Here is a 21,311-nt window from a genome sequence, read left to right as displayed (position 1 = left end):
GACACATTTTCAGAAGGATGCCCACAGGCTGGGGAGGATGGCCGGGAGAGCGGGAGCCTGGAATCCATGGCATCGGGCGCAGGTGTAGGTGCAGGATCATTTGCACCTCAGATGCTGTTAAATGAGCCGGCCCCAGAGCCCAGAAGCAATGGGTCTTCCTGGTTTCCCAGACAGGAGAAGTGGAAAACACCAGGAGCTGGGGCCTGCTCGGTAGAACTGGAGACGGGATGTGATATGGGGTCTCTGGGCTAGGAAGGGGTGACTGGAGGGGTGGCCCAGAAGGGGCACCTGCCCTGTGCTGCCCACGGGGACATCCAGCTGCCCCAGAAATATCCTCGTCCTGTGGGAGACGAGATGGGCGCACTGGGGCTAGTCACATGAGCACCATGCCCAGTTCAGGTGAAAGCTGGGCCAGGCCCACTGCACTTTTAGCATCTCCTTCCAAGTCCTCTCCCCTCCCCCATTTCTTCCCCCACGCCCACACCCACTGCGGGTGGGGGCGGGGCTTGCCAACAAAACCAGGCCCAGCCCTCAACAAGCTGATACTTCCCCCGTGGGTTTGTAAGGAAACACAGCTGGAGAAAAACTCAAGTCCCAGAGGAAGGTAAGAAGGAGCTCCTCTGGGGAGGGGGAAAGACAGATCTGAGGCCGCTCCTGAGGCGGCCTGGAAAATGCTTCCTGAGCAAGACACTCGGGCTAAATTTAGATCCCTCCTTAATCAGAACTAATTTCCAGGCAGCTTTGGCTGATTGCAAGAAGCCAGGCCAGTCTCTGAAGAGCAGACCTGTGGGGCCCGAGAAGGAAGTGGGACTTAAGGGCAAATTAATCAGATAATTAGGCCGGCAGAAGGCTGGCCTCCAGGCCAGGAGTGAGCCCTGCTGGCTTGGGGAGGAAGGGGGAGGCCAGGTAAGAAGGGAGGAGCAAGCTCGGAGGAAGAAGGCACCTGCCAGATGTGGTGGGAGCTGGGTGATAGTGCCCAGAGAGCAACTGCCGGACCACCTTCCTCCCCTGTCTGTGCCCCCTTCCCCCTTCGGGCGAGGAGTGCCTGGCTTTGGTCTCTGAGTCACCAAGCCTTGGCACAGTGTTGGGCCTCAGCCAACGCCTTTCCCTCCTTCCCGGGGTATCCAGATAGAGATGAGCCAGCAAAGGCTAACTGGGTGGCCACTGTGCTCCTGGGGAACCAGCGGCTAAGCAAGGGAGATGGGCTGAGAAGGGAGGCAGTGTGGGCCAGCGGAGAGAGCCCTGGACTCTTGAATCCTGGCCTAGCCATCAAGTGGCTGGGAAGACCCTATGAGCCCCTTCCCTGAGCCCAGCTTCTTCTCCGCCAGATAAGGAGACCAATCTGCCACCAAGCTTTTGAGAAGCATCCTCCACACCCCAGACACGGTACTAGATGCAAAGTCAAAAAAAGGGCCTGAAAGGTGAAATCTCTCTGAGAAGTGACGGGGTTTGTCTATAGTTACAAAGCTAGCATTTGGACCCAGAGCTTGTTCACATCCTAGACAGTAAGCATCACAGTGGATAGAGCACTGGGACTGGAGTCAGAAAGATAGGAGCTCAAATATGTTCTCACACACTTAATGGCTGTGTGATCCTGGAAAAGTCACTCTTTGAAGCTCACTTACCTATCTTAAAATGGGGCTAAAAACAAATTGAGATATTTTGGCTATTTTAATAATTTTATCTTTAATCACAATTACATGTAAAAACAATTTTTAACATTAATTCATTGTTCTTTTTTTAAATTTTGTTCCATCTCTATCTCCTTGTCCCCTAAGAAAGTAGGCAATCTGATATATATATAGAATCATGTAAAATATTTCCATAATAATAATTTTGTGAAGAAAGACAGAGAGAGAGAGAATATGCTTCAGTCTGTATTTTTATAGTATCACTTCTTTCAGTAGAGGTGAATAGCCTTTTTCATCATTAATCCTTTGGTATTGTCTTGGATCACTATATTACTGAAAATAGCTAAGTTATTCACAGTTCATCATTCTAAAATATTGCTTTTACAGTGTTCTCCTGGCTCTGTTTGCTTCACTTTATATCAGTTCATATAAATCTTTCTAGGCTTTTCTGAAGCCTTCTGTTCATTACTTCTGATAGCAAAATAATATCCCATTACAATTATATAGCACAACTTGTTCATCCCTTTCCCATTTGATGAGCATCCCCTCAATTTCCAATCCTTAGCTACCACAAAAAGAGCTGCTATAAATATTTTTGTACAAATAGGTCTTTCCCTCATCCCTTTTTGTTTTTAATTCTTTGGGTGACAGACTTAGCAGTGATATTTGTGGATCAAAGGCTATGCACAGTTGGCAGTCCTTGGGGCATAGTTCCAAATCGCTCTCTAGAACGGTTGGCTCGGTTTACAATTCCACTAAGGGTGTGTTACTGTCCCAGTTTTCTCACATCCTCTTCAACATTTATCATTTTCTGTTTTTGTCATAGTAGGCCATCTGCTAGGTGTAAGGTAGCACCTCAGAGTTGTTTTAATTCATATTTCTCTAATCAATAGTGATTTCACTGCATTTTTTCAGATGACTATAGATAGTGTTGATTTCTTTGTCTGAAAACTATCTGTTCATATTCTTTAACCATTTATCAATTGGAAAATGACTTGGGTTTTTGTAAATTTGCCTCAGTTCTCTAGATATTTGAAACATTAGATTTTTTTTATCCTTGATACTAGCTATAAACATTTCCTAGTTTTCTGTTTTTCTTCTCATTTTGGTTGCATTAGTCTTGTTTGTGCAAAAACTTTAATCTTATATCATTAAAATGATCCATTTTACATTTTGTTAATGGTCTTTCATATCTTGTTTGGTCCTAAATTCTTCCCTTATCCCTAGATCTGATAGGTAATCTATCCCATGCTTATTTGCTTATATGATCATAAGCAAATTACAACTTTATGTGTAAATCATCTTGACCTCATCTTGGTATACAGTGTGAGATGTTGGTCTATATCTAGTTTATGCCATACTATTTTCTAGTTTTTACAGCAGCCTTTGTCAAATAATGATTTTTCTTCCCAAAACTTGGATCTTTGGTGTAATGAGCGCGTATTTAAAATCAGCCGGAGTCAGGAATTCAGGTTAAGGGAAAAATCTTCAATCTTTATTGAAGTGAAGAGGTGAATAAAGATTGTGATAGCAATATGGGCAGCTGCGACAGGAAGCCAGCTAGCAGAGGGGGATCTGAGCTGAAAGGCCATTGCAATGGCAATGCCAGCATTCTCTCCTTCCCCTTCCTTTTCCACTCCCCTGCCTCGACCCACCAAAATCGTCATTTCCTATACAATACATCAGGACTTGCACAAAGAGTGGGCGGGGGCCATTCTTTCTCCAAGCATATATATTAATAGAGTATGGTCCAATTACTATTTAGCCTCACGTGCTTGGGACCTCGGTGCATCAACTCAAGCCTCAGCCCATTACACTTTGGGTTATCACACACAAAACACACACGATTACGAATGGGCATTTACTACTGTGTATTGTGCACCTGATTTATTCTGCTTATTTACCACTCTATTTCTAAGCCACGATCAGATTGTTTTGATATTTACTGCTTTATAATACATCTTGAGCTCTGCTGTGTCTAGGCTATGTTCCTTCATTTTTTTCCCTTTGCTTTCCTTGATATTCTTGACCTTTTGTTCTTCCACGTGAATTTGTGATTATTTTTCTATCTTTATAAAATAATTTTGGTAGCTTTGGTACGATACTGAATATGTTGATTAATTTAGGTAGCATTGTCCTTTTGATTATCTTGGCTCAGCTTCCCATGAGCAATTAATATTTTTCCAGTTGTTTAGTTCTGACTTTATTTGTGTGAAACATGTTTTGTAATTCTGTTAATGAGATAATATTTGTCAAGCACTTTGCAGCATGTAAGAATTTGAGCTATGGCTGCTATTTCTGATTGCAAGTCTACCTCTCTAGCCTGGGCTGGGTTGCTGATCCAAGCGCCAGCTGGCTCTCTCTTTTGTCCCGAGGGTGCCCGGGCCATTGTACTATGTGTTTTGTTGACTTACCTCCAATTGATTCCAAGTCTCCTGAAAGCAGGGCCCGCCACCTTTGCTATTCCTATCCCAGCACCCAGAGCAGTGCCCTGCCCATAGAAAGAACTTATTAAACATCCATTGAACGGAATTGTTGTAAAAGGAAAGGAATCGGCCAGGTGGATTGTGGAGGGCTTTTTTTTTTTTTTTTAATGTTTTATCATTGCTTATTGACCTTATTTCAATCACTTACTGATGTGCTCCTCACTTCACCCTCTCTGCAACAAGAGGTACTGCTTGTAACAACAAAAAGGGGAGAAGGGAGAGCATTGTAGTCATGGGGCACTACCTGGACAAAGACACAAAGTTGGGGCTGAGGGTTGTGCATAATCAGGCTGGTGTAGTTGGAGGCCTCGACATTTAAAGGAGATGGCTTCCAGCACCTTGGGCAGCTCCTCCATAGAGGCTTGAAGGAAAGCCCAGAAGTTGCCCAAGTGGAGGGAATCCCCCCCCCCAGCAAGTCAGGAAGCCGGGGGAGTCTCGGGGAGACCCCACCAACAGATTCTTTCATCGCTCTGGCTGCCGACCCCCACTCAAGGCTTCCAGCTCAGATAGCCCAGTGAGGACCAAGGTCCTCTCAATCACTTCCAGCCAGCGTCCCCTTCCAGCTTCACCTCAGAGCGGGGGGCCTTGGGGAACACCAAGTGACTCCAACCCCAGAAGCCTTTAGGAGGTCCCCTCAGACTTGGGGTGGGGGAGTCTTCTGGCTCCATTCAGAACTTTCTCACCCGCCCTATGTTGCCTCCCAGCCAAAAGCTTTCACTCTCCTAGGAACCAAAGGAACTGGCAAGAGAGGGGGCTCAGTTGTGTCCCTGGCTGTATCTAGAGAGCTGCTCCTTTCCCTGGTCACCTTGTAGCCTCCTGGGCAGAGAGGGCCCTCCTTGGCTACGGCCTCTGCCTCTCTCAGGGCTTCTCTGCAGCCACTGGCAGGAAAGAAAGTCCTCGGGCCCCTCCTATGGGAGCCGGGGGCAGTGGAGGCCCCCCTTTGGTGAGACTTTCTACAAAGCTCCCAGGCGCTGCACTTGTGCTGTGACTGACCTGACACTGGCTTCTGGGAGTGGGGGAGAGGAGGCTCCTGCCGGGGAACCATTAAGTGAGTCGGGACTCCGGGGGGTTTTCCTTTCCCAGACCACCTGCCATTTCTGAGCAGCCCATGGCCTTTGTCCCTCCGCAGCGGCAGGAAGGGACCCCCGGCCCCGCCGGCACCTTCACACAGGAGACTCACCAGGGAAGCTCCGCCGCCTGATGTGAAGCGGGTGAAAGGGGCCTCCTTGGGGAGCCCAGAAGTTTCAAGCGTTCCTTTGATTACTCTTCCATAAACGAACGTGATTCTCGGTGGGTTTTTTAAAACTCCTGTGCCACGGCGGTTAGAGTCCGAAATGGCAGAGGCGACAATAATCTGTGTGGGGGGCTTGCCTCGGACGGAGCCCAGCACCGTGATCTTGCGCCGGTCACGGCTTTTCTAAACTAGTGACACTTTGCAGGTTTAGGGTCAGATTATTTAATTCTATAAAGTACATCCCAGACCTTAAATCCCCATAGAGGGATCCACCGTTGTTCCCTGACCAGGCGAAACAGGAAATACTGCCTGGTCATTTGGGAAGAGGAGCTAACTATAAGGCCAGGTGACCTAGAAGAGAGAGGAGTATCCCATGGTCAACAGTCTCTCTCAGTCTCTCTCTCTCTCTCTCTCTCTCTCTCTCTCTCTCACACACACACACACACTCAGTCACACACTCACAGTCACTCATACACATTCACTCACACACACACAGTCACATAAGTCACACATAGTCACACTCACAAAGAATACACACTCACAGACATATACCCCCCATACTCTCCCAGGGGTGGGGGAAGAGGGGCTGACCTGCCTTACACCGAGCCTGTCATTGGGAAAGACACTGGGGACCATCCCCACTCAGGCTCCAGGCCTTTGAGGGGCACGTTCTCTTTCTGAGTCATGAGCATCTAGAAGTCATTCTTGTGGACCTGACAAGATGGGAGCCAGGGCACCCGGGGCCTGCCTCTTGGGGGAGGGCCCCCTCCCCGCTCCCCTCCCCTGCTCATCGGTCCAGCGCCGCACAAGAGGAGCTTGGGACGCCCGACCCGGCATCCGGAGGAGTTCACGGCCGAGGGCCCCCAGTGTTCTCTGCCCGGCGGGGAGCGGGGCCGGCAGAGCGGCCTAATCAAGTCAGGAGAACAGCGGGCTGCCCACTTGAACCGAGGTGTCAGGGGGGCGGCGGGGGTGGCCGGCCGAGGCCGCAGGTACTTTCAGCCCTCCACGCGGGGGAGAGCCGCCCTCCCGCTGCTCGAAATTTGTCCGAGATTCTGAACTCATTCAAAGCAGGGCTGGTCCGGCGGGCGCGGGCTGGAGATGATCACTTGATTAAGACGGGCCTGGATGCCACCGTGGCAGGGCCGCCTGAAGGAAGCCGCGCTCTCCGTCCTCCAGCTCTCCGCGGGAGCCGGCCAATCAGAGCCGGCAACGGATCAGCCCCCCCCCCCGCCCCCCCATGGCAGAGGTAAGGTGTCTGGTGAAGTGGCCGCCAATCTCTCCCGGGGCCTCCAGACACGTGCAAAATGGCGCAGTGCCCTCCCCACCGACAAACAGAACAGTGCGGGTGAAGCCTGGGGAGAGACATTGCTCCCCTTACAGAGAGAGCCTCTGCCTTTGGAGAGAGGGCACCACAGACCTGAAGAAGACCCCTGGGTCTGGGGGCCACCACTCAGGGACACGGCTCCGGCCCCGGCTGCTGTGGCACAGGCGGGGAAAACCACTGACTGCGCAGAGAATTGTGACTCCAGCCCCGCTCCCCTGCACGCGCACACACACACACACACACACACACATATACCACACACACACACACACACACCACACACACACATATACCACACACATACACACATACTCTCACATACACTTACACACACACTTACAATCACCACACACACACACACACTTACACACACACACACTCACACACATATACCACACACATACACACACACTCACAGAGAGTGAGCCCCAGGGAGGGAGGGAGAGCCCAAGAGGAATCAGTCTGGTGGTGACGGGAGAGCTGAAAGGGGGACTGCCAGGGTGAGCAAAGTTGGGGACTTCACAGGACTCAGTGAGACCCCCTGAAGATGGGCCCGTCTCTGTTTCCAGAGACACATACTCTCACATACACTTACACACACACTGACAACCACCACACACACACATGCTTACACACACACACACACTCTTACATACACTTACATACACACACTCACACATACACATACTCACAATCACACACACACTCACACACATATACCACACACATACACACACTCACACATACACACATACTCTCACATACACTTACACCACACTTACAATCACCACACACACACTCACACACATATACCACAACATACACACATACTCTCACATACACTTAACACACACTTACACACACTCACACACACACTCACACATACACACATACTCTCACATACACTTACACACACACTTACAATCACCACACACACACTCACACATACACACATACTCTCACATACACTTACACACACACTTACAATCACCACACACAATACACTTACACACACACTCACACACACACTTACAATCACCACATACACACTCACACACACACTCACACATATACACACTCACAATCACACACACACTCACATACACTTACACACACAATCACCACACACACATACACTTACACACACACTTACAATCACCACACACACACTCACACATACACACATACTCTCACATACACTTACACACACACTTACAATCACCACACACACACTCACACATACACACATACTCTCACATACACTTACACACACACTTACAATCACCACACACACATACACTTACACACACACTCACACACACACTTACAATCACCACATACACACTCACACACACACTCACACATATACACACTCACAATCACACACACACTCACATACACTTACACACACAATCACCACACACACATACACTTACACACACACTTACAATCACCACACACACACTCACACATACACACATACTCTCACATACACTTACACACACACTTACAATCACCACACACACACTCACACATACACACATACTCTCACATACACTTACACACACACTTACAATCACCACACACACATACACTTACACACACACTCACACACACACTTACAATCACCACATACACACTCACACACACACTCACACATATACACACTCACAATCACACACACACTCACATACACTTACACACACAATCACCACACACACACACACACTCACATACACTTACACACACATATTCACAATCACACACACACTCACACACATATACCACACACACACACACACACATATACCACACACATACACACACTCACACATACACACATACTCTCACATACACTTACACACACTCACACATACCACACACACACTCACACACATATACCACACACATACACACATACTCTCACATACACTTACACACACACTTACAATCACCACACACACACACTCACACATACACACATACTCTCACATACACTTACACACACACTTACAATCACCACACACACACACTCACACATACACACATACTCTCACATACACTTACACACACACTTACAATCACCACACACACACTCACACATACACACATACTCTCACATACACTTACACACACACTTACAATCACCACACACACATACACTTACACACACACTCACACACACACTTACAATCACCACATACACACTCACACACACACTCACACATATACACACTCACAATCACACACACACTCACATACACTTACACACACAATCACCACACACACACACACTCACATACACTTACACACACATATTCACAATCACACACACACCACACACACTCACACACACACACTTATGGCAGAGGGAGGCTGGAGCACGCCAACCATCTTCCCTTCAGGCCTGGGGGGGAGATGACCAATGCACCCAGGACTTAGCCCATTCAGACTCTCCATTCAAATTGGAGTCAGATCATATCGGGGGGACCTGACAGAGCAGCGCCATACATCCGCCATCTGATCCTTAGCAACAGCTCAACAAAGTGGATGCTGCTATTGTACCTTTTTACAGGCGAAGAAACTGAGTCCGATTGATGGGATGACTTGAGGCGCAGCTCGCAGTGTCAGTCCCTCAGCCCAACGGTCACCATAGTAAGTACCCGCCACGCGGCAGGCCCTGTGCCCGGCACAGGTGGCGCTGCCCTGCCCTCTGGGCTCACATCGGAGACAACCTGCCCAGCTGAGGGCCAGCTGCTCGGGGCTGTGGAGGGAAGGGCATCGGGACAGAGAATTATCTGAGGCGGGACTTGAATCCGGTGCAAGCCAAGAATAAATCCAGTGCATCGCGCCACGCTTGCCCCGAGTGCCATGAAGTGTGATGGGTAAAGGGCAGCCTGCCCTCCCCAGGAGAGAAATCCTGCCCTCCCCCAAGGTCCCCGAGGGGACTCCCAGGACTAAGAGAAGAGATGGCTGAGCTTTCCTGCTCTGGAGGACTCTCCACATCAGCTCCTCACTGAGGATGCTCTGGCTGTGAGGGGGGTGGGCGGAAGCAGAGGGAGCCTGGAGAAGAAAAGAGCCTGGCCAGGGAGGGAGCCCCAGGGACAGAGGGAGTCCTAGGGATCCCTCCGTGGGGAGGAAGGCAGCCTCAGGGAAGGGGGGAGCCTCGGGATGGAGGGAGTCCCGGGAAGGGAGCCATGGGGGATAGAAGGATCACCGGGGAGAGAGGGAGCCCCAGGGAGGGAGGGAGAGCCCAGGAGGAATCAGTCTGGTGGTGACGGGAGAGCTGAAAGGGGGACTGCCAGGGTGAGCAAAGTTGGGGACTTCACAGGACTCATTGAGACCCCCTGAAGATGGGCCCGTCTCTGTTTCCAGCCCCTCCTCCAGACCGGGTGACATCTTTCCACCTGTGTCTCATTATTTATCATCTGGGTGGTGAACCACAGCTAAATGGCCTCTTGTGTATGTGGTGGGGGTGGGGAGCGAAGCCCGGGAGTCTCATTTCCTTTTCACATGTTGCCGTTCTTCAAAGGAGTTAATCTCTGGGTGACTGGAGGCAGCGCCCACTCAGCGGAGCCCTGGGAACGAGGGCCGGCTTCCTTACAGCCCGGAGCAGCCAGACTCGGCCGGGGAGGGTCCTTCTGGGAAAAGCCCAGCCGGCCCTGGTAACAACTGCCAGATGGGGGATTTTATATGGAGCGCAAAGTGCCCCTCACTCCAACCCCTGGCGGCGGAAGCCAGATTCGCTAACATCCCCAGCTCAGGCTGCTCCCATCTGCAAGACAGATGCCAAGCAGGGCCTCCCTACTCCTGCTCCTTAAAGCGTCAGATAAAGCGGCGAAGGATGTGGAGAGCTCTCGGGCTCTGGATTCCAATTCTGTCCGCACGTCCCTGGAAAAGTCCGTCCATCTCCATGGGGCTCCGCTGGATCAAACTCACTGACCTCTGAAGTTCCTGCAAGCTCTACATCAATCCTCTGCAAAAACAGGTGGGCCTAAAATCCCAGAATCTCCCGCTTCATTCCAGCCTGGCAGAAGACTCCTGATCCGGAACACCTGGGCTGGCGGGACAGGCTGCAAACACATCCAGGGGATGTTTTTGCAAAGGGATCCAGAGCGATTCCACAGCATCCGGGACCCTGAGGAGGCCGACCCGGCAGCTCTTCCGGGAGAGCCAGACCTTGGAAGGAATGAAGCTGTTATGAAGGGTTCCCGTTCCCAGGCTCACAGAATCACTCGGGGATCATCCCCACGGTGGCAGCTGAACACAGAGCTCCCCTGTGCCTTCCCCAGCTGATGCTCATCCCCCTCCACGTGGAAACTTGTGCTTTCCCAGGGAGCCCATTCCCCTGCCGGGCTGCTCCAAATAGTAGAGAGCTCCTCTCTAAAACTAGCATTTCCTGCTTCCAGAGTCATGATATCGTTGCATGGTCTTTTCCATTAATTTGCCTGTTCTGAGGTGAGCAGCTGTAAATGACTGTTATTCTCAGTAGTGCAATTATCCACACCAACTCCGAAGGATTTAGGATGAAAAATCCCATCCGTGCCCAGAGAAGGAACTGATCGAGTCTGAAGATGGATCGAAGCCTTCTCTGTTACTGTCTCCATCTCTCTCTCTTTTTAACTTAATTTTTCTTGAGGGTTTTTATTTTCATTCGCGTGGGAGGTTTATGTTTTCTTTCACAACTTGACTTATGGAAATATTTGTATAACTTGACATGTAGCTTCTTAATTGTGGGAAGGGATAAGGGAGAGAACCTAGAACTCCAAAATCTTCAAAACAAATGTTTAAAAAATTGTAAAAACCAAGTTTTTAAACATTTGTTTAAAAATTGTGTTTGAATGTAAATGAATAGATTTAAATTAATTTGCCAGAGTATTTATAATCATTTTGCTGTGGAATTTTTTTTAATAGATATAATGTTGATGACACTTCTCATCCACAACCACCCAAGGGAGAGGCCCCAGCTCAAGGAATCCCTGATTGGATCCTGAAAACCTTAGCGTGGTGAGGATGGCTCCAAGATGGCCTCACACCTGGAGCACAGCCTCGGAACTGGTGTGCCCTCAGGAGAGTTCTCCAGCTGAACAGACACATCCCGGCTGATCTCAGAGGTACCTTTACCTATAACGGGTCACCCTCTTGGGGCAGAGAAAGCATGAGGCCATTTTTTGGTGGGGAGCGTCTCATTACAGGCTAGAGCCCGATTCCACAGAAGTCCAGTCACGGTGAGAAATTAAGCCGAGAAAGCTGTGAACGCTGTAGTTCCCATCACTTCCAGGGAAGTCATCTGCCCGTGGGTGCGCGCACACATGTGGATGGATGCAGACAGCGGCACAGCAACTAAGCCCCACACATGCGCACACGCTACATACATGTCACATGCGCGCAGGGAAGGGCATTGCCCTCTGGGCTACAAAGCTCCCTCGGGAGTGGAGTCAATTAAGGTCAGATTTCTATGTGGCCAAAGGACAGGGAATTCTGGGTTCGGGCCTGTTGAAAGGCAGCCCCAACACCCCCTTAGAAGTGAGCTTTTGAGAGGGTTCAAAGGACCAAAACAAAAGGCCTCCTTTGTGGGCTTTCACCCTTCCTTCATTGTCCTCCCGAAGAAAGGGGCTGCTGATGTGGAGAGGGGGAGGGGGAGATTGTCCGGGGCCAACAATGGGGGCCCGTGGGGGCCAGCCTCATTACACAGTCATCTGAAATGCTCCCGAAGGGTTTCCCACTGATTAGCATAAATAGCAGAAAAACTCTTTCAGCTCCGAGCAGGTTCCATCTGCCCTCCGGGCGTCCTCACCTTGACTTCAAATGGCCAGTCAGGGCCCGGCACAAAGGGCGGCGCACGGGGCCAGCCTCCTTCGCGGCAGCGCCCACCGTGAGACGGCCCCCGTGGGCCGCCACTCCCCTCCGCGGGGGGCGCCTCGGGCTTTCCCCTCCAGCTCCGAACGGGCCCAGAGCTGCAGCCCCCGCCTGGCCGCCTGCCCTGCCGGGGTAATTAGGCCCGTTGTGCCTCCGGGCCGCCGGCCTGTTGTTTCAGGGATTCCGCTGCCAGATTAAAGAGTCATTAATCACGGGGCCTGTCAAAGGGGCTGCTCCCCGAGGGGGAGGCTCCTGGCATCTGGGGCTGTCCGACCGGGTCTGGTTTGCGTTAGGGCTCGCCGCGGGGTGGCGACCCTTTCTCCCGGTGGCCACAGGCGAGATCGAACCTCCCGGGAGGCCGGCGGGGGGTACGGGGGGGAGGGGGAAGGAGGGGAGAGGGGAGGGGGCAGGCCCCACCTCTGCGCTTTGGTCCCTGCCCATCTTTGCATCGCGGAGGAGGGCGGCAAGGAGGAGGGCGGCACGGAGGAAGGCAGTGCGGAGGAGGGCGGCCAGGAGCTGCTGGGTGAAGAGACTTGGGCCCAGAGGGCAGAACCGGAAGCGACAGGGGTGCCAAGTGCTGGCCAGGAAAGCGGAACTGTGGGAACAGGCGCGGGCTGCCTTGGGCCAGGGCCCACCCTCCTCCCGTGGGCCCCTCCTCTAGGGCAGGGGTCGAGAGGGGCCTTTTCCTCAGGTACAGCTCGGACTCCTCCCCCCTCAGAGATGCCCCGGATCCCTGGTTAGGATTTACCTCCTGGGAGACTGTTAGATAGCAAGACCCCGAGTGCCACAGTGAAGACAGCTCTGGGTCCAGGGTCAGCAAGTCTCCAAGTCAAAGGCCGCCTCACCTCCTCACTGGCCCAACCTCAGTATCCTCAGCTGGGATCATGGAATAACAATAGCACCTCCAGGATTGTCACGAGAAGCAGATGAGACATTTGTGAAGGGCCCTCAGCAGGTGCTTAATAAATGCTTTTTTCCCATCCTACCTCAGTTTCTTCAGCCATAAAATGGAGACAATAGCATTCTCTTCCCAGAGTTGCTGTGAGGTTCAAAAGAAATATTTGTAAAGTCCTTTGAAAACTTTAAAGTAGTCTGGAAATGCTATTTATTCTTTTGTTTGCGGGTTCCCCCCCCCCCCAGGCAATTGGGGCTAAGTGACTTGCCTAAGGTCACACAGCTAGGAAGTGTTAACGTCTGAGATCAAATTTGAACTCGGGGCCTCCTGACTTCAGGACTGGTGCCACCTAGTTGCCCCCCATTTATTTATTCTTATTAATTGCTGGTTGCTAAATTCTAGACAATGGTTCTTGTTATCCCGTTGGATTGTTTCTGAGCCGCTTCTGTCAGCACCGATGGCCCCGAGTCCTCAGGAAGAGAATGCTGTCAGCCACAGGCTTCAGGTTTCCTGTTATTTCTGGGAGTTTAGAGAGGGAGAAATTCAGGCGGGCCTTCAAGGTGAAAAGTTCAAGTCAAGAATTTCCGCATCCCATTTTCTGGATTCTCAAGGCCTCGGCGGGAGCCCGGCCACGGCTGCGCGGCTTGGGTCTGGCGGGCCTCCCTCCCCGGCTGCCTCCTCCTTATATGCGGGCACAAGCCCAGAAACACCCACCAAGATGCCTCCATCCTCTACGCAGAGCATTACTGCGGGGGAACTGGCCAAAGAGGGAGGCTAGACCCGGGCTTGGGATGCCTTCCCCCAAGAAGACAAGCGCCGCCAATGGGCCGACCTTACTTCCCAGCCAGCAGAGAGCCCAGCAGCGCCCCGGGTGTGTGGCCAAGAGGGCCACCTTCTGTCCCCGCTGATGGGGGTGAGGATGGCCCATATAGGAGAGTAAAGCGGAAAGAGTTTGGGAGTTCCCAGGCTAGCCCTGCCACTCACTGCCGGTGGATCTGACTCCTCTGGGGTCACAGCTACCCCACACCCCCAGGTGACTGGGACTTACACAAAGCGACATCTGGAAGTGGAGCCTGAGCGACCGGGGCCTCCTGGCGTGCTTCCTACTTCTCTGCCTGCTTCTTGCCTGTCTCCTCTGTTGGCTTTCATCTGTCTCCTCTTCCTCCTAAAAGGGGACGGGAGGAAGGAGAGAGAGAAGAGACCAGGGTGACTCAACCCTAGTCTTCTCACACGGCCCCCTCCCGTTCAGACCTGTAACCTTGGAGATCACCTCTTCTGGCCTCTGGACCAAAGCCGACACATCTGGGATCGGGACGACGGACTTATTTTACCCATTGGGAGGCGGGAGCCGGAGAGAGCAGACGCTTCACACATGGCCGAGATAAGATTTTTTCCTCACACGTTTTCATTTTTATTTGTCTTTTTACGTCCTCGTTGTTTTCTCGTTATCCCTCCTCCCCTCAAAGACTCCTGCAAATTAATAGCAAATAAAATTTATAACAACTAAAAAACTTTCAGGACAAAAAAATAATTTAAACCCAGGGGACAGAATCACATAATCTCAGAGTTGGAAAAGATGCCAGAAGCTTTCTCATCAAACCAGAAAGAAAAAAATTTTTTACGATATCGTTTTATTTTATATTTTAAATTCACGTAAAAATAATTTTCAACTAACAAGCAGATATTTTCTTTCCAGCCTCTACACAATGAGAAAAAAAAAAAAAAACGAAAGAAAGAAAAAGAAAACCTTTGTACATATGCACAGTCAAGCAAAACAAATCCCCACCTTGGCCACGTCCCAAACGCGCCTCATTCTGCACATTTCCTCCCCCACCTCTGGGAACAGAAGGTGTGGTGAGCTCCATCCTCGGGCCTCTGGAAGCGAGCTGATCACAGCGCCGAGCCAAGTTCTCAAGTCTCTCCAAGTCCCTCGCTGTGGTGACGAGAGAACAAGTCGTCCTTCTGCTTCTGCCTGGGATACTGAAGTTCAGAGCGATGGATTAGCCTGCCAGTCTAGCCCGTGCAATACCAACCTGCGACCGAATTGTCTGCCAGGTTGGCAGGCTTTCCCAATCTGGTGCCAGCTCCAGTGATAAACATACTGGGCAGTGAAGTGGCGAGAACGCCGGGTCTGGAGTCAGAAAGAACCGAGTTCAAATCCAGATTCAGGGTGTGCTGGCCGTGTGACCGATAGAGATCATACCAGCAACCACCTCCCAGGAGTGTTGTGAGGACCCAATGAGATCATATTTGTAAAGGGCGGGCACAGTGCCTGGCACTCCATCGTGATTGTGAATTGTCGTTGCTAATGGTCATCGCTAAACATCATTGCTAATGAGGTTAAGCAGCGCAGGACCAAGGACAGATCCCCCTGCTGGGGCATCCCTGGAAAATCTGGGCTCCAGTCTTCTCTTCTGAGCCCCACTCCCGCGTCTCCAACTGTGTGCCGGGCAGCCACACCCGAACAGCTTGCTGCCACCTTAAAATGCCCAGATTTGCCATCCCCACACAGAGCCCACCATGTTCTTTCTCCTCTTCACCGCCCTGCTCCCCGGGATGCTAACCCGTCCTCCCAGCCACGTTTAACCTCAGCAGCATCTTTGACTCTCCCCTTTCCCTCACTCCCACATCTAATGGACAAATATTTACAAACCCTCAGATCCCAGTCCTGAGACTCGATGTGACCCTGGGCAAACTGCCATTGCTACGGCCTTGAGCAGTTCCCCAGAGCTCGTCTCTGTCTTGGAGGGTTCCTAGTCTTCCTTTTAGATCATGTGCTAGACTGATGTTCCTCAGTGGGGTGACAAGTCCAAAATGGGGCATCAGCTCTGCCCTGTAAGAGCCTGGGATCTAGCTGAAGGTTTGGTTACTTTCCACAATTAATTCTAGGCCTCTCTGAACCTCAGGTGCCTCATCTGTAAAATGGCCATCTTGTATGAAATGACCTTCAGGGTCTCTTCCAACTTGAAATCCACGGACAAGTGCCCAGAGAAGGGTGTCCGGGGTGGTCAGGGCTGGGGATTGCGCCGTGTGGAGCGCTGGCTGGAGGAACCTGGCGTGCTTAGCCCGGGGACTGAGGACACAAATTGCAGGCAATCTCCAGCCTATCACTGGGTGGGGATACTGGAAGGTCCCAGGTCCAGCCGCCAGACTCACTGACTCTCCCCTCTGAAACTACAGACCCCATCCCGACAGAGCCGAAGCCCTTCAGACTCCTACCCATTTACTAGAATCCTGTGGGTGCTGTGCCCTGAATAAGGGGGACAAGGGACATCTGCTGATGGTAGATTGTGTGGACGTGTGACAGATTTTCACGCACAGACATTAAAGCACTGACCACTCATACTTATGTACTGTGAGGATTCCTAGGGGTTGTACTGCCCAATGGGTGGGACCCTGGACTTGGGTTATGAAGACCCAAGTAAAAAATCCCCCCCCCATACATATAATTGTGTGACTGTGAGCGAGTCTATTCAGCTCCTAAGGCTTCTGGGAGGAGGGAAATCACCATGATGGGGGGCGGGGGGGGGGGGGAGGGATGCTACTTAGCATCCTAGAACTGTATCCCTAGAGCTGCAAGTTCAGATCCCAGCCAGTCACACACACCCGATTTTCCAGATGAGACCACACAGGTAGGAAGCGTGGAGGTGAAGCTCCATGCTGGTGCTACTCTCCAATGGCAGACTCAGAGGCAGTACGTTTGCTGGGGTCACAAAGCTGAAGTTCCTGAGGTCTTGAGTCCTGTGTTTTTAAAACTTAATTATCTGTTAATCACTCAAGAAGCTTTAGTAAGTGTTCACTTGTTCATTTATCAGGTACCTACCGTGGGCCAGGCGCCAGGATGAGGGGAGGAGATAGAAAGACTAAAACAATGGTTCTTGCCTTTATTGACCCAAGAGAGACCCCAGAGACTGGAGCATGGGGTCATGGGAGCCAAGAGGGAGCGACCCTTTCCTTTTGCAAACGAGAATATTGAAGTTGAGGGAGGCTAGGGAAGTGACTTGTCCAGCGCCACGTGAGTAGCAATCGGGATTCGAACTCAAGCCCTCCCAGGCAGACCCAGCCCTTTTCCTTTCTATTCTCTCACGATTTCTGAGTGGTTGCCTTCGGTTTTCACTCTTAGCCTGGTTCCTTCAGCCGGGGCTCCATTGGGCCAGATCTCCAGCTTCCCTTGCCCCGCTCTCCTTCCCTTGAGCTTTCCTCTTTGCCCAGCCTCAGTTTCCCCTTTGGGTCACGGGGGCATGTTGGCTTTGTCCCTCCCCCCCAGCCCCCGGGAGTCCCCTGAGCCCCCTCCCTGGGCATCCCGCCTCCTTTGGCAGCTCTCCCCCGGGTTGCCTCCCTCTGGAGGCTCCTCAGATTAAAAGAAAGCAGAACCCCGAGCCCCACAACGTGTGGTCGCGGTCCACGTCTGACACTAACGGGCTCCTAGGGACCGCAGCCCCGAGCCCCCGGCCGCCAATGAATCCCAGAAAGGCAGGTTTCCCTGCCTTCCGACGCTCTCCCTCCTCCCTTCCTTTTCCCCTTCCTCCTCTCCCCCTCCCCCCTCTCCCCCTACTCTCTCCCTGCCGCCTTTGATCCGCGGCGCTGGAGATGAATTGTCCTCATTTCCCAGGTCCCCGGGCGGAGGCGTTGGGAGGCGGGGCGCGGGCTGGAAGGGGTGGGGGAGGCGCCCGAGAGCTGCTGCGCTTACCGAGGGATCTCGGGGCCATCACATCAAGGGGATCAAAGGCGCTGGAGGTTCGGGGGAGGATGAAGGATTAGGCGCTGGGTTTTCGCGCCTGCGGTGCACATGGGGACCCGATGGGCCTGGATGAGAAACGCAGGCGGGCGGAGGCAGCCGGGGCGTGGGGCAGGGGCGGGGGAGGGCCCCGCCGCAGCTGCAGCCCATTGAACGCGGACTTCCCGCGAAGCCTCGGCTTTCATGGGCCTTCCGTGTGTTTTCCTGCGTTCCGCGCCGTTCATGGCGACTCCCAGACCTTTCTGATCTTTCAAAAACGAGGAGCCGGCTCCTGCCAGGCCTGAAAAAGGGGGAGGGGGCGAGGGGGGCGCGCAGCCGGGCCCCAGACTGTGCGGCGGGGAGCCAGGGCAGCCCCCAGCAGAGCTTGGGTTCCAGTCTTCCCCGTTCCACTGGTTCTTCCACCGAAGCGGCTGGTTCTCCACACGGGCTCGGGAAGCCCTGGTCCCAAATCTGACCTCCGACCCACCCCGGTTCCGTGGCCATTGCTGGGTGGACACGCCCTGGTTCCGTGGCCATTCTGGGGCAGCCAGAGGATCTGGGAGGGCATTTGGAATTCAAGCCCAATTCACTCATTATACAGAATGGGAAACTGAGGCCCAGAAGAGGGGAATGATTTAGCCACTGGCACATATGGGATTGGAACTGAGGAGCTGGGAAGCCCGGATAGGCTGGAAGGTCCTAGAGAGGAGAGGCTGACAGAGGGGAGGTGCACACATACCTGACAGGTCACCTGCCCTCAAAAAGCTTACCTGAACGTGCAGGTGGGCAGCTGGCCAGGTGTGTGACAAGGAAAACCCGATGGTCAGGACAGCTGGCCAGGTGTGTACAAGGAAGACACAGTGGTCTGCACGGCTGGCCATGGGTATATAAGGAAAACCCGATAGTCCGGACAGCTGGCCAGGTGTGTAACAAGTAGAACACCATGGTCTGCCATAACTATCAGCTGCAGGTCATAAGGGCTACGGGGGTACAGGGGATGAGAAGTCGTGTCAAACTACCAAAGAAGGCTTCATGGAGGAGGGGGGACTTGAAAGGAGTCTTTGAAGTCTTGATGGAAATAAAAGAGGCAGAAGAAAGAGAAGGAACTCTTCTCCTGAGGGCAAAGCTGCAGCCATGGTGGAGACTGAGGTGATGCAAAGTGCCAGAAGGACAGAGACTTTGGGGCAAGGGTGGGGAATGGGGGCGGAGGTCACCTGAACCTCGAAAAGTGACCGCTCGCAGACAGCAGGAGGTGCTTCAGAGAGAAGCCTCTTCCCCAGGATGGGACTCTCAAGCAGGCTTGGAGGCCGTCTCATTGCACCGCTCCGGTCTGCCTCATTAGCTACTTTGCTCTTCTGTCCTTCTTTAAAGCACTGACATTTCATTAATGGCGGCTGCAGAGTAGAGAATACACTGAAGATGGAGGAGGGGAAGGGAAGGCCCGGAATGAATGAGTTTTACAAGATAAATGTGTAGGTGCATGAATGGAGAGAAGAGAATGGCCGCCCAACCCTCCAAGCTCCAGAAGCTGACCTTATGCTACCATCCTGAATTGGGGAGCCCAGTGCAGCTCCCATGAATGATCTGCCCTCACACAAAGAGATGAGAAACCGGGTCAGATCACCAGCCCTGATCCTCCCTTCCAGGCACAGGAAGAAACTACCATCTGATTAGGATTCCCACTGGGCCCTGAGCCTGCTTCTCTTTACCTTTATCTTCTTCCATCATCCTCATCTCCCGCAGCCATTTCCGTGCCCGGGCTGTTCTCCTCCCCCTTCCATCTTTCCATTAGTCTAGTGAGAGAAGCAGTCCTCACCCCCAGGATGTGTGTGTCCCCGTGGGAGAGCCGGACTGGGCTGGGTCTCGGCAGCTAGAGCCCTCCTCTTCCCCTTCGAATTCCCTAGAAACTGCCCTGAGGTCGCTGGTGATCCTGACATTTCCAAATTTGGAAACCGAGGTTAAAAGCAAGGGACTTGCCAAGGTCATGATCAAAACAAAGTTCTTTCTACAATCCCATTTTTTCCTACCTTAAATGGACTTAAATGACAATCTCCAAAACACGAGTCTGGGGCAATTCTGAGAGAGGACTCACACTCTCCCAGTTCTCTGGGTTTCTTTCACTTCCTCACTCTCCCGTCTCGGATTGTTTATTTCCTTTCCCGTCACTCTGGTATCCACTATTCGGGGGGACCCCGTAGCTGTTATTGCAGGTGCTGGCTCCCCCTCCTCTCCGCTGCTCTGGAAAGAAGCCTGGCCGGGTCAGGCTGCCCCTGGGGAAACTAGAGCCCCATCGTCTCCCCTTCCCATCTTTTTATTTTAACATCACAGCAGTCGGCTGCCTATTGGGGCTTGCGCTAGAAACTCAGCGATTCATCAGATTAAAGCTATGCCATCAAGAGCTGGGAGGAGTCCAAGTTTAGAGGCTTCATCTTTTCCAGAAGGGAGAAGAAGTGGCTCGTCTGTCTGCACGTGATGAGTGGCAGAAGCAGCGCAGACCTTTGAGTGCATCCCTGAGCTGCTGTGGGGCAAGAGTTCTCGCCCCCTGGGTGCCCCCTCCCCATCCTCCCAGGAGGGCAGCGACCTAAAGAGATCAACGTGGAGGCGCTCGGTTTATGGTCGGTGTCCCAAATAACCAACTCAAGGGAAAACTGAAAACACATTGTCTTCATCAGTACAAGTAACTCAGGTCTTCTTCTGATCCTCATTCAAGTGCTGAAGGTGACTCTCAGTGCACACCCTGCCCACAGATAAGTCCCCTCAGTCAGTCAGTCCATCAACCAGCATCTATGAAGGAATATGTGATATTCCGAACCCTTGTAGGATTTACGACGGGCCAGGAAAGACAATCGTCTGTGGGGTGTGTGTCAGAGAGATAGGGCGGCAAGGTGGCTGGCTCTAAAGTGAGCAAGACCTGAGTTCAAACATGGCCTTAAACACGAGCTGTGAGCTCCCGAGCAAGTCATTTCTCACAGTGTGCCTCAGTTCCCTCGTCTGTGCGATGAGCTGGAGAAGGAAACTGCAAAATTGTGTCTTGCCAAAAAAACTCCAGATGGGGTCATGAAGAGTGGGACGTGACCGAAGGACAAAGCAGCTAGATAGTGGGGGGAGGTTAAGGGGCCAGAGAGACTGCGGGGAGGAGGTCGTCCTTGAAATGAGTCTGAATTG

General features: G+C 52.1%; 1 long non-coding RNA gene across 7 annotated transcripts; it reads left to right on the top strand.

Annotated features, from left to right (window-relative positions):
* Positions 1 to 496: 496 nt before the first annotated feature.
* Positions 497 to 16,772, top strand: LOC127558307 (uncharacterized). Of its 7 annotated transcripts, none has more exons than XR_007952758.1 (5): positions 538 to 604; positions 5,201 to 5,407; positions 9,251 to 9,330; positions 11,590 to 11,789; positions 14,679 to 16,772. It is a non-coding gene; the product is annotated as an uncharacterized LOC127558307 (long non-coding RNA). The 7 variants fall into 7 exon arrangements; XR_007952752.1 differs by having other exon boundaries at positions 552 to 604; positions 15,126 to 16,772; XR_007952754.1 differs by having other exon boundaries at positions 554 to 604; positions 5,247 to 5,407; positions 15,126 to 16,772.
* The last annotated feature ends 4,539 nt before the right edge of the window (positions 16,773 to 21,311 follow it).

Source organism: Antechinus flavipes, chromosome 3, assembly GCF_016432865.1.
Source record: "Antechinus flavipes isolate AdamAnt ecotype Samford, QLD, Australia chromosome 3, AdamAnt_v2, whole genome shotgun sequence".
In the NCBI taxonomy this organism is placed as follows: domain Eukaryota; kingdom Metazoa; phylum Chordata; class Mammalia; order Dasyuromorphia; family Dasyuridae; genus Antechinus; species Antechinus flavipes.
This window is presented reverse-complemented; position numbering and strand designations above follow the sequence as displayed.